Source organism: Mauremys reevesii, linkage group 4 (assembly GCF_016161935.1).
Source record: "Mauremys reevesii isolate NIE-2019 linkage group 4, ASM1616193v1, whole genome shotgun sequence".
NCBI classification, from domain to species: domain Eukaryota; kingdom Metazoa; phylum Chordata; order Testudines; family Geoemydidae; genus Mauremys; species Mauremys reevesii.
Window position 1 is genome coordinate 125,634,652 of NC_052626.1, and position 11,568 is coordinate 125,646,219.

An 11,568-nucleotide genomic window follows, 5' to 3' on the forward strand; every position below is an offset into this window, starting at 1 on the left:
GACGCAGAGCGAATGAGATGAAAAACAGCCAGATCTGTTCTGCTCAGCGGGGCCCAGCCTTCCCGGCTTGCCACCTTTGCAGCTGGAGTCAACATATCAGCCCACAGCATCAGCCTGTCACGACATGGAGCAGCGATGGAGGCCGTTACTTTATGCTGAAGCACCACTGTGGTGCATCCTGGGATGGCCTCGCCACGATGCAGGACACGACATTGTCGGGTCACGAGAGGGTGTCCTTGTGCACAGGGCAGTGGTGTCCTGGTGCACCACCGCCTACAGCCAGCATGGTGCAGGATGCAAATGTCAGTGCGTCACAACTCAGGCCCGTACATACCATAAATAAACTTTAAAATCCCTATTGAAAGGGCCCCCCTACAGATTACTCAAGAAATTCCACAATTGTTATTGTGAGTTCTATAAACACCTAGGCAGGGCCACTTAGCTAATACAGTGGGGGGATGTGGGGAGCACATAGGTGTCTAGACAGAACACGGAGGTGAAGACCAGACTGAATAGTGTTTCCAGAGCAATAAACGAACACCCAGGGGCTGTGTATCTAATTATGGCACCCAGATGTCAGCGATACGACCCAGCACCCACAAGCAGCCTCATGCGTCACCAAGCAGGACGCAGTGACTAGGTGTTACTTCCTCCCTTGTGTACGGTAAAAGGCGGCCAATGGTTGTCACAACACACCAGGGCTATGGTGTACTGAAAGGGCTGGTTCTCAGTTGAGCACAAGGGGCTGGATCTTCGGGAGGGCTCCACATGGAGGGTGCTGAGCAGTTTGGAAAAGCTGGCCCTCACTTAGGGGCCTCACACCTAATCCATCATGTTTGTACAGGTAGAGCCAGGTCAGTGAGAGATAATTTTACCCCAAAATGGTTATACCGGTAGGCCCCCCAGTGCAGCTGTAGTTATACTGCTACAGAAGTAGCCCAGTCTATCTGTGATGGGCTTCTTGAAGGCGAATTTGCCCAGCTCAGCCCACCTGTGGTCATTAAAGCCCAGATCCACAAAAGTACTTCAGCTCCTAACTCAGCTGGGGCTAACTGCTTAGATGGCCACTTGGCAGCTAATTGACTGGGGAGCACCTGGGCCTCAGAAAAGGCTACCAGAGCTCAGTGCCGGGGGTGCTCATAAGGAGATGATGCTCCCAAACAGCAGGCCCAGTGGCTTTCCAAGCCTTGGAGGAAAGGATGGAGTAGGGGAAAGGGATCAGCTGGCTGAGCCTGCAGCCAGCACTGAGTCACTCCCCAGCCCCAGGAGGAGAGTTGGGGACTCCTGCTCCAGAGCGAGGGTGAATGTTTATAACCCAGCCGCAAGAGGAGGGGCTGTGGTACTCCTGCATACAAGAAGAGTAAGGCTGCCTGCCCAGGGTTAGATCTCTGGGACTCCTGAATTTAGGCGAAGAGGCCTGTCAGATTTAGTGCTCAGGCTCCCAGAAGAAAGGTGGATTTAAGGGGCTCCTTTAAAAAAAAGAGCTAATCAATATTCCCCCCACAGGAGGGCTCTTGATTTAAATACTTTGTTCTGGGAGTAAATCATTGCAAGACTGGGAGAGGAGCCCGGTGGGCCTGCGGGGCCATCCTGTGCCACAAGAGGGTGTGCTTGAGGGCATTGGCTTGCCCCTACCAGTATAGTGTATTCCTCTTCCTGTAGCTATACTGCTCTGGGCACCTACAATAATACAGTCTTCTCCGGCACTTGTCATCATTAGGCCTCAAAGCACTTTACAAAGGAGGTCAGTATCATTATCCCTGTTTTACACGTGGGGAAACTGAGGTAGAGAGTATCAGAGGGGTAGCCGTGTTAGTCTGGATCTGTAAAAGCAGCAAAGAATCCTGTGGTAGAGAGAGGTGTGAATTGCCTAAGGCCATCCAGCAGGCCTGTGGCAGAGCAGGTCTCCTGAACTCCAGTCCAGTGCTCTATGCACTAAGCCACACTGCCTCTTTATGCTGTTATAACTGTATGCACACCAGGGGAGGCAGGGGGCCAGATGGTTAAAGTTGTACAACTTGCTAGTGTAGACAGGGCCTAAAAGGGCGATGAGCTCTTGAAAATCCAGCCGCAGTGGTTGGTGCTGAGCCCTCAAAAACCTGATCCTGAGCTTGCTGGGCCTGTCATGCAGGTGGAATGGATGGAAATCTGACCCTCTGTGCCTGCGTTTAGCCCTGTTACTCATGCAAAGTAGCACCTTACTCCACGAGGAGCCCTAGAATCCAGGCTTATGAAAAAAGGTCCCATGAACAGAAGGTCTCCTCATGATTAAACAGGGTCATGGGAATTGCTGCTAAAGATCCCTCTCCTACCTAGAGAGAAATGAGGCGGGGGGGGGCAGGGGAGTCAACCTGTCCTGAGATTTCCTCCTCTAAAATGACTTCCTTTTTGTAGTATTACATGGGCTCTGCCAGGATTAAAAACGTCCACACGATCTTCCTCTGCTTATGCCACTGCGGGTTAGGATCATTATCCGATGCTGAGCTCTGCCTATTGGCCTCTCTGCTGTACTTTGACTGCACGCCGGAACAGACTGGATCCTTTGTTCAGGAATGCACATGAGCCTTCGCTTCCTCTAGCTCAGGGGTCGGCAGCCTTTCAGGACTGGTGTGTCAAGTCTTCATGTATACACTCTAATTTAAGGTTTTGCGTGCCCGTAATACATTTTAACATTTTTAGAAGGGCTCTTTCTATATGTCTATAATATATAACTAAACTATCGTTGTATGTAAATAAGGTTTTTAAAATGTTTAAGAAGCTTCATTTAAAATTAAATTAAAATGCAGAGCCCCCGGACCGGTGGCCAGGACTCAGGCAGTGTGAGTGCCACTGAAAATCAGCTTGCGTGCCGCCTTTGGCACGCGTGCCGTAGGTTGCTTACCTCTGCTCTAGCTGTTCCCAAGCAGACACCGCTCTGGCTCACTGCTGCTCTCTTCTGGCATAGACTCTCCACTCACCCAGCTTGGCCAAGGGTGGTGGGACGTGGACTGTAGGCAGCTCTGCTCAGAGGCCTGAGTTCACTCCTGGGGGTGTGATGGGGAGGTGTGATGGAGGATGGAATGGGTGATGCGGGGAGGGATGGCAGGGGGGTGGGGTGTGCTCTTGAGGGGAAGGGATGATGTTGGAGAGGGATGTTACTGGAGGGGGAGATGACAGGGATTCTTACCCTCAGTGAAGGGGCCAGGAAGAGTATGGATATGTCAGAATCTGACCTGAACTTGCTCTACAGAGGAACACAAGCATGGTGCAGTAGAGACCCATTGTAGCCTGTCTCTGACAGTGGGCCTTGCTCCTGTAATACTACCCACAACACCCCTGCTGGGAGAGGCCAGGACTTGGAGCATCTGCAAATCCCCCGCTGCCAGCGCTGGCTCCCCATTTCCTCTAGCACCTCATGTTGGGAGGCTCCTGGGATTTATGAGCTCTGCGCAAACAAGGATTTGGCCTGTTAATGTTTAATGAAAGCTGGGGAATATCTAAGGGATCTTGCAACCACTCTGGGCAGAGAGCAAAGCTTCTGTGGTTTGTGCTCTAGCTAGTAATCTGGAGATTACATAATTCTGCTCCCTGAACTGCCTTGCATGAGGAGGGGTCTGCTCAGCAGCCCACATGGCACCAGGGCATGGGGCCAGGCCCATGCTGGGATCCAAAGCTAGAGCTGGGGGAGGAAGGCTTGCCACATGCCCCTCCCTCGTGAGACCATCACTGGGAAAAAGGACTTTGGCATCTCCCTCTGAAACTCGTCCAGTCCCCATGGCCTCCTGCCAGCCAGCCTCAAAGCATTCCAGTTTCCTGCTTAGCTGTGCCTGGGTGGAAGGAGATACATTGCCTACCCAGTGCTCTAGCCAGGGGGAAGTAGAAGGCCCATTGCTGGACTGAGGTGTTTAGCTGGCAAGGTGCCCCCGGAGGGTACCAGCATTTGGGGCAAGGGTGGGAAGCACCAGGAGTGTCCCATTCGTAAGCAGGGTAGATGCTATCACCCCCATGCAGCCTCTCTTTTCTGCCCACTCTGGCTCCCTCCCTCCCGCTCTCCCTCTGCCCCAGCCATAAGAGGATCGAAACAAAACCCAGGAGGCAGCTGGCTGCCTGGGCCAGGGCCTCAGGTGGTGTAAACCAGCATACGCTCAGTGGAGCTTGCACCAATCTACACCAGCTGAGGAACTGGCCCAGAGGCTGTATTTCTGGTGCCACAGGCAGGATTTCCCTCCCTCCGAATTCTCTGCCATGCAATTGGGTGCTAGGAATATTGGCAGCTTCCTCCCCCAGCTCTCTGCCTGGTTCCCTTCCAAGGGGAGGGATTCAGTGGAACAAATGAAGCTGCCTTTTCTTCTGACACTTCATAAGGGTGTGGCACAAACTGGATTACCTTTAACCCTTGCTTATCATGACAAGGTCAATACTCATGTGTCCTGGCTGGGGTCAGTATGTCAGATGTCCTGAATCTGCTGGCTACTGCTACGTATCCACTCCCTGCCGACCAACCAACCTTACATCCACATCTCCTACAAATGCATCCCATTCCCTCTCTGCTTTCCACCTCCCTGTCCCAACCACACTGTGTCTTGCTTTCTCTCTCAAAGAGGTCACAGTGGAGACTGGAGGGCATCTAGAGAAGGCAACAGGTTTAGAACTAGGAAGCACTTTGTTTTTATGCTACACACAATTTATCCTGTGGAACTCCCTGCTACAAGATATCAGGACAGATCCTCAGCCGGTGTAAATTGGTGTAGCTCCATTGATATCCACACAGCAACAATGATTTATGCCAGCTGAGGGTCTGGCCCATTGAATTCAAGGGCTCGGTAGGGTTCACCCAAGTATATACCCATGTCTGGGAGAAGTGGGTATTCACCCACGAAAGCTCATGCTGCAAAACGTCTGTTAGTCTATAAGGTGCCACAGGATTCTTTGCTGCTTTTATGTCTGGGAGAGATTTTCAAAAAGTGTGTACAGAATTAAGAAGCGCAGCTGTCAGATCTCCCCCTAAATTGGTAATGAAATCATGCACAGTTAATAAAGATCAGATAAAAATGATAAGGGGTTTATAAATCCTCATGCTTCAGGGCATACGCCAACCACTAGCCGACAGGGGAGAGGAAGAAATGTCCCCAGTTGCTGGTTATTCTGTAATTGTCCACTAGGAGGTAGCCTACATCATCCTCTGAAGTATCTGGCACTGATCCTCATCAAGGTTAAGTGGACCCTTTCTGATGTGCTACAGTGATTCCTGTACTCTTATGCTTTGATACATGCTGCTCTCCTCCCCCAAAGGACTCTGGGAAGGATGCCGTTGCTTCAGCTGCAAAGGGACTTTCCAGTGTGCAGCCCTACCAACCACAAACATTCATAAAGGATGAGTCAGGCCTGCATACCTCATTGGTTGAAAGCTCCCGATATTTTTTTTTCCGCCAAAGAATAGATGTGAGACTTTTCTGGCTTCTGAGCCTTTTGGGGTCTGATTTTCTAGCACTTCCCTGCAATCACAAGAGGGAAAAAGGTTATTTTTCAAAGAAAAGAGCAAGCAAGCAAGCTGAGATTCTCACCTAATCACCTGACTTCAGGAGCTCGGGCTTTAAGAAAAACACCAGAGAGTATACAACTCTTGATGACAACACCAGAGCTGGCAATACTGATAGCATGGGGCTCTGGGACTGTATGAGGCCCTAGAGACTGCAACTCCAGGGAATCAGATCAGGCCAGACAGCGAGATTCTTGCAGCTTGTCCTGCAGCTTGTCTTTGTGCTGACACTTCTGTGATAACAATCTCCGCGGCTTGCGGGTGGCTGCTGTGGTTCTAAGAACAGAGCTCGGCCACCTTCCTCCAACGCGCTCCGGTGGCTTTACGCTGACTTATTTGCATAGAGGGGAAAATACAAGTGGTTTTGAATGGAAGCTGTTCAAGAGACGCAATGGTTACTTGAGATTGAGCCCCTCAAATATGAGGGTTGCCTGAAATGGAGCCCGGGTCTGGCTCTGGCTTTTTGCAGAATCAAAGCTGAGCAGATGTGAACAAAGCCAAGCTCTCACCCAGCTCCTCTGCAGCCATGCTGCCAGTGTCAAGAGAGAAGCTGAGGACTCAATGGGCCTGTGGGATCCTGAACTGTCCACTCTGGGTCAGGGTGGAGGGATGCTGAAGAAATTTCCAGCCCAATTCCTCAGAGCCTAAAGCTTTGGATGAACTCTGGGAGCAGCCTTTGAATTCTCCAGGGGCTTCTCCAAAGAGATGGGACATGCTGCAGGACTGGCGGACAGCCCCTTGTTCTGTGGTATCAACAGGCTGGGATGTAATGGGGTCACCCCTAGGCTGTTTCTAAGTGCTCTCCCCAAGTCAGGTTCTGGGCCTCTTTATCTGGGCACTAAAGTGGGCCCCTGCCTACTGGCTGGATTTGCATTTCACTCTCCAGGGGTTAATCTGATGCCTCCAGGGCTGAAATAAATACCGTGTGTGGTATTTCAGCTCCTGGGCGGCAGCCATGTTACACTCCCAAACCAGGGGTGGTGGTAAAACTGGGGTTTTATTAAAGTTAATATCCAACCTCCCTCCTCCAGTAAACACAGCTTCAATAACCCCCACAAATCAACTCAGTCTGACCACAACACACCACCCAGTCTACTGGGTCCCCTTCCCCGCTATGATCCCTTTGACTTTTCCTGCAGAACTCCAACCTCTGAGAGCGGAAGGTGCAGATAAATATCACCCAGAGAGTAAATATAACCCTTACGTTTTCTTAAGAGTTCTACGCTCCCCACTCATAAATGTAATGTCCTCCCAGCGTTTCTGTTAAAATATAAAACATTCAGTCTATCCATTTGACTTATTAACAGTCAGCCCCAAGTTCCAGCTCTTAAGCAGTTGTCCTCAGCTGAGTTGCCAGTTCCGGTACTGAGGATGGAAACTTCTGCATCTCTCCACAGTAATTTCTATGACAAGTGTAGATCCACTGACCAACAGAATAGCCAGTACCAAACAGTTTAAATTCCCTAAAGATACTCATCTCTTATGAAATAACAGCTCCTATGTGATCCCTGGCATAACCATGTCTCTCCAAATCACTGGGCAAGCTGTTTAGAAGAAAAAATCTACTAAATTAACATAATAAACTATTCAGAACTATAAAGCATGTTATTACAGCAACATCCATACTTTAAATCAATATCACTTCATTTGCCGATATTCCATCAGTCTTGGATAGAATGCAGAAAAAGGTGCAGGAATCAGTATTTCGCACGGCCTATGACAAACATGAGGATAACCCCAGGGTTCATTCACCAGTCCAGGAGTTGGATTTAGACACAGATAAGTACATGTCTCTAAATGTTCATATGTCAGTGTCTTCTCTCCTTAGTCAGATGACCTTGCATGTTGGGTCCCTCGCTAGTTTAAACTAGAGTAATTGGTGGATTCTCCGTTAAGTCTTTAAATGATGATTTGAGGATTTCAGTAACTCAGCCAGAGGTTATGGACCTACTACAGCAGTGGGTGTGTGAGGTTCTGTGCTCCGCGATGTGCGGAGGTCAGATGGTTAGATGATTGTGATGGTCCCTTCTGGCCTTAAATCTATGAGTCAGTAGAAAGCTCTCACAATCTGTCCTCTTGTGTGCTCCTGGTTTCAGGTTCCACAGGCTTGTTTTGGCCTTCACGTCTTTCACTAGCTGGTGTGAACGTCACATCAATCTGATCAGCAGTTTCCATGTTTACAAGCTCAACAACAGCCTCATTTCTCAGACATGGATTGAATGTTTCTGCCTCTGGGTGCAGAGTCTCTGTTTCAGGGGTAGTATCTGCTCCATCGCACGATGTAGTTCATCTTCGCTCTTGCTGTCAGAATCACTGGAGTCCAAATTCCTGTCCTGGTTTTGATCTCTTGTGGCACTGGCTTGTCTTGTTCTCCGTGTCTTCCACTGGGTAGTTTAGAGGGCAGCGGTATGCCAAGCGTAAGAAGTCACAAGGAAGTAAACAGACATCTTTCTTTATGCAAACTTTACTTTTCTGTTGGCAACTTTTCCTGGAACAAACCATAGTGTGCTACAGCTGCACTCCTGGGAAACCAGGCCAAAACGCATGCAAAAGTTAAACATCTACTAGGCCCTGCCTACACCCCAAAGTCCACAGGCACAGAGGCCAACTCCAGCCTGCCAGCCAACCAGAGATGTTATCTCAGAAAAACTGCGGGGAGAGAATTGTGTCAGCATATAGAACATGATGTGACTATAATTCTGGAAGGGTGTGTGGGGGTAGTGGAAGATATAATCTTGCAGACAGGCCTATGAAAAGCACCTAGCAGAAGCTGCATAGAGAGGTGCAACTGCGCCATCTGGGGGCCGTGCCCAGCAAGTGAGCCCTGAGCCTGCACTGTGTGTTACCACCCACATTGCCAGCTCGTTGCTGGCTGACAGTGCCCGTCCCAGTAGCTGGGTACCTGCGGGGATCTGGGCATTTGTGTGCCTTGGTGTTTATCTGCAAGTGCATGTTTCACAGGGGGTTTTTTATGCCACAGGGAACTGTCCGGGCAGCAATCTGGTCTTCTCGGGCTATTTCAGTTGCTGGACTGTCTGTGAATCTGGGAAATCCTTTCCTTGCCCATAGATATTGCTTATTTCTACATAAGAAAGGCCATATTGGGTCAGACCAATGACCCATCTAGCCCAGTATCCTGTCTTCTGACAGCAACCAGTGCCAGGTGCCCCAGAGGGAATGAACAGAACAGATAATCATCAAGTGATCCATGCCCTGTTGCCCACTCCCAACTTCTGGGAAACAGAGGCTAGGGACACCATCCCTCCCCATCCTGGCTAATAGCCATTGATGGACCTATCCTCCAGGAACTTATCTAGTTCTTTTTTGAACCCTGTTATAGTCTTGGCCTTCACAACATCCTCTGGCAGAGTTCCACAGGTGACTGTGCATTGTGTAAAGAAATACTTCCTTTTTTTTGTTTTATACCTGCTGCCTATTAAGTTCATTGGGTGACCCCTAGTTCTTGTGTTACGAGAAGGAGTAAATAACACGTCCTTATTTACTTTCTCCACACCAGTCACGATTTTATAGCCCTCTATCATATCCCCCCCTTAGTCATCTATTTTCCAAGTTAAAAGGACCAGTTTTACCGATCTGTGTTCATATGCAAGCTGGTCCATACCCCTAATCATTTTTGTTGCCCTTTGCTGTATCTTTTCCAATTCCAATATATTTTTTTGAGATGGGGCGACCACATCTGCACACAATATTCAAGATGTGGGCGTACCATGGATTTATATAGAGGCAATATGACCTTTTTGTCATATTATCTATCCCTTTCCTGATGATTCCCAACATTCTGGTACCTTTTTGACTGCCGCTGCCCGTTGAGCAGATGTTTTCAGAGAACTAACCACAATGACTCCAAGATCTCTTTCTTGAGTGGTAACAGCTAATTTAGACCCCATCATTTTATGTTGTGTTTATGTTTTCCAGTGTGCATTGCTTTGCATTTATCAACATTGAATTTCATCTGCCATTTTGTTGCCCAGTAACCCAGTTTTGTGGGATCCCTTTATAACTCTTCATAGTCTGCCTGGGTCTTAACTATCTTGAGTAGTTTTGTATCATCTTCAAACTTTGCCACCTCACTGTTTATCCCTTTTTCCAGATCATTTATGAATATGTTGAACAGCGCTGGTCCCAATACAGACCCTTATTTACTTCTCTCCATTTTGAAAGCTGACCATTTATTCCTACCCTTTGTTCCCTTTCTTTTAACCAGTTACTGATCCATGAGAGGACCTTCCCTGTTATCCCATGACTCCTTACTTTGCTTAAGAGCCTTTGGTGAGGGACCTTGTCAAAGGCTTTCTGAAAATCTAAGTACACTATATCCACTGGATCACTCTTGTTCACATGCTTGTTGACCACCTCAAAGAATTCTAGTAGATTGGTGAGACATGATTTCCCTTTACAAAAAACATGTTGACTCTTCCCCAACAAATCGTGTTCATCTATGTGGCTAATAATTCTTTTCTTTACTACAGTTTCAACCAATTTGTGTGGTATTGAAATTAGGCTTACTGGACTGTAATTGCCTGGATTGCCTCTGGAGCCTTTTTTAAAAATTGGTGTCACATTAGCTATCCTTCAGTCATCTGGTATAGAAACTCATTTAAATAATAGGTTACATATCACAGTTATTCTGCAATTTCACATTTGAGTTCCTTCAGAACTCTTGAGTGAATACCATCTGGTCCTGTTGACTTATTGGTGTTTATCAATTTGTTCCAAAACCTCCTCTAATGACACCTCAGTGTGAGACAGTGCCTCAGATTTGTCATTAAAAAGAATGACTCAGGTCTGGGAATCTCCCACACATCCTCATCCATGAAGACCGATGCAAAGAATTTATTTAGTTTCTCCACAATGGTCTTATCTTCCTTGAGTGCTGCTTTAGTATCTCAGTTGTCCATACTCCATAAGGCAAGCAAAAGACCCTATGTAAGAGATAAAATCCAAATCCTGAGACACGTGGGTGCTCCCTGATTCTCCCCAGGGCTGAGGGGGAAAGGAAGGTGACTGCCACCCCAGTGGCCTTTCGGTGTAAGGGTGGTGTGTTATCCATCATACTACGGAACTGACAAAGGTGGTGTATGACACCACTTTTCAGAAGGAGCTGGAGCGTGAGCCCACCCTGCAGTCACTCACCAGTGGCGGCACCTGTCCTGGCTCTGTGACATGGCGCACAGGGTTGTGTGACGCTGCGACCCTGTGTTCTAGGTTAGGATGTCACTCACGCAGAGTTGGCCTGGCCACCCCTCCATCATGACCAAACCAGAGTGGTGCTGCAATCCTGTGTCCCAGATTGGCGGGGGATGTCCATAAATTACGTAACATACTATAGGGGTGTGAGTCCTTCCTTTTGCACCTTTGTTTCACTGTTACAAGTGTGTTGGGGGGGAAGCCTTGAAAAAGCACCAAAAAAATTGGCTGTCAGGGATGGTCCATAAATTGCATAACAGCAGGAAGCCAGGCCCAGCTGAGCAGGGCAGGAACCATCAGTGCAGGGTGCATGCAGGGTGGGCTTGCTCTCCAACTCACCACCAATGACCCATCACCCTGCCACTGCCCCAGCGCTGAGATCCCACCCACGCTTTAGGCTGGCCCAGATTTCTCAGGGTGCCAAGTTTACCCAGTGTATCCCCCCAACTCAGCAGCACCCTCCAACCCTGAACCCCCCCCAACCCTACAACCCCCCCCCCGAAACGCAGCACCCCAAACCCAGCAGCGCCCCCTAGGGATGGGAAGCCCAATGCTAAGCTCAGCCCCCCCAGTTGCTCCCGGGCCCCAGTCACACACCCTAGGCCCATACGAGGGTCAGGGGCAGGGGTGGGCAATGGGACCCCTCCTCGTGCCGGACCCATCGCCTGGCCCGAGCTCGTTCGCTCCCATTCCTTTCCGCCAGGGGGCGCCGCTCGACCCTGAACGCGGGGACCTGCCCGGTCCGTGCGTGCGGCGTCGCCTGCCCGGTCCGTGCGTGAGGCGTGACGCTAGGCACCGCCCCGGGCGTGTGACGGTGTGACGTGTACCGGTAGCTAGCCCCG

At 49.4% G+C, this 11,568-nt stretch overlaps 1 long non-coding RNA gene across 1 annotated transcript; it reads left to right on the forward strand.

Moving 5' to 3' along the window:
- Window positions 1-1,394: 1,394 nt before the first annotated feature.
- On the forward strand, window positions 1,395-5,959 carry LOC120402838. The gene is made up of 3 exons (XR_005597318.1): window positions 1,395-1,744; window positions 2,395-2,607; window positions 5,272-5,959. It is a non-coding gene; the product is annotated as an uncharacterized LOC120402838 (long non-coding RNA).
- Window positions 5,960-11,568: the final 5,609 nt, after the last annotated feature.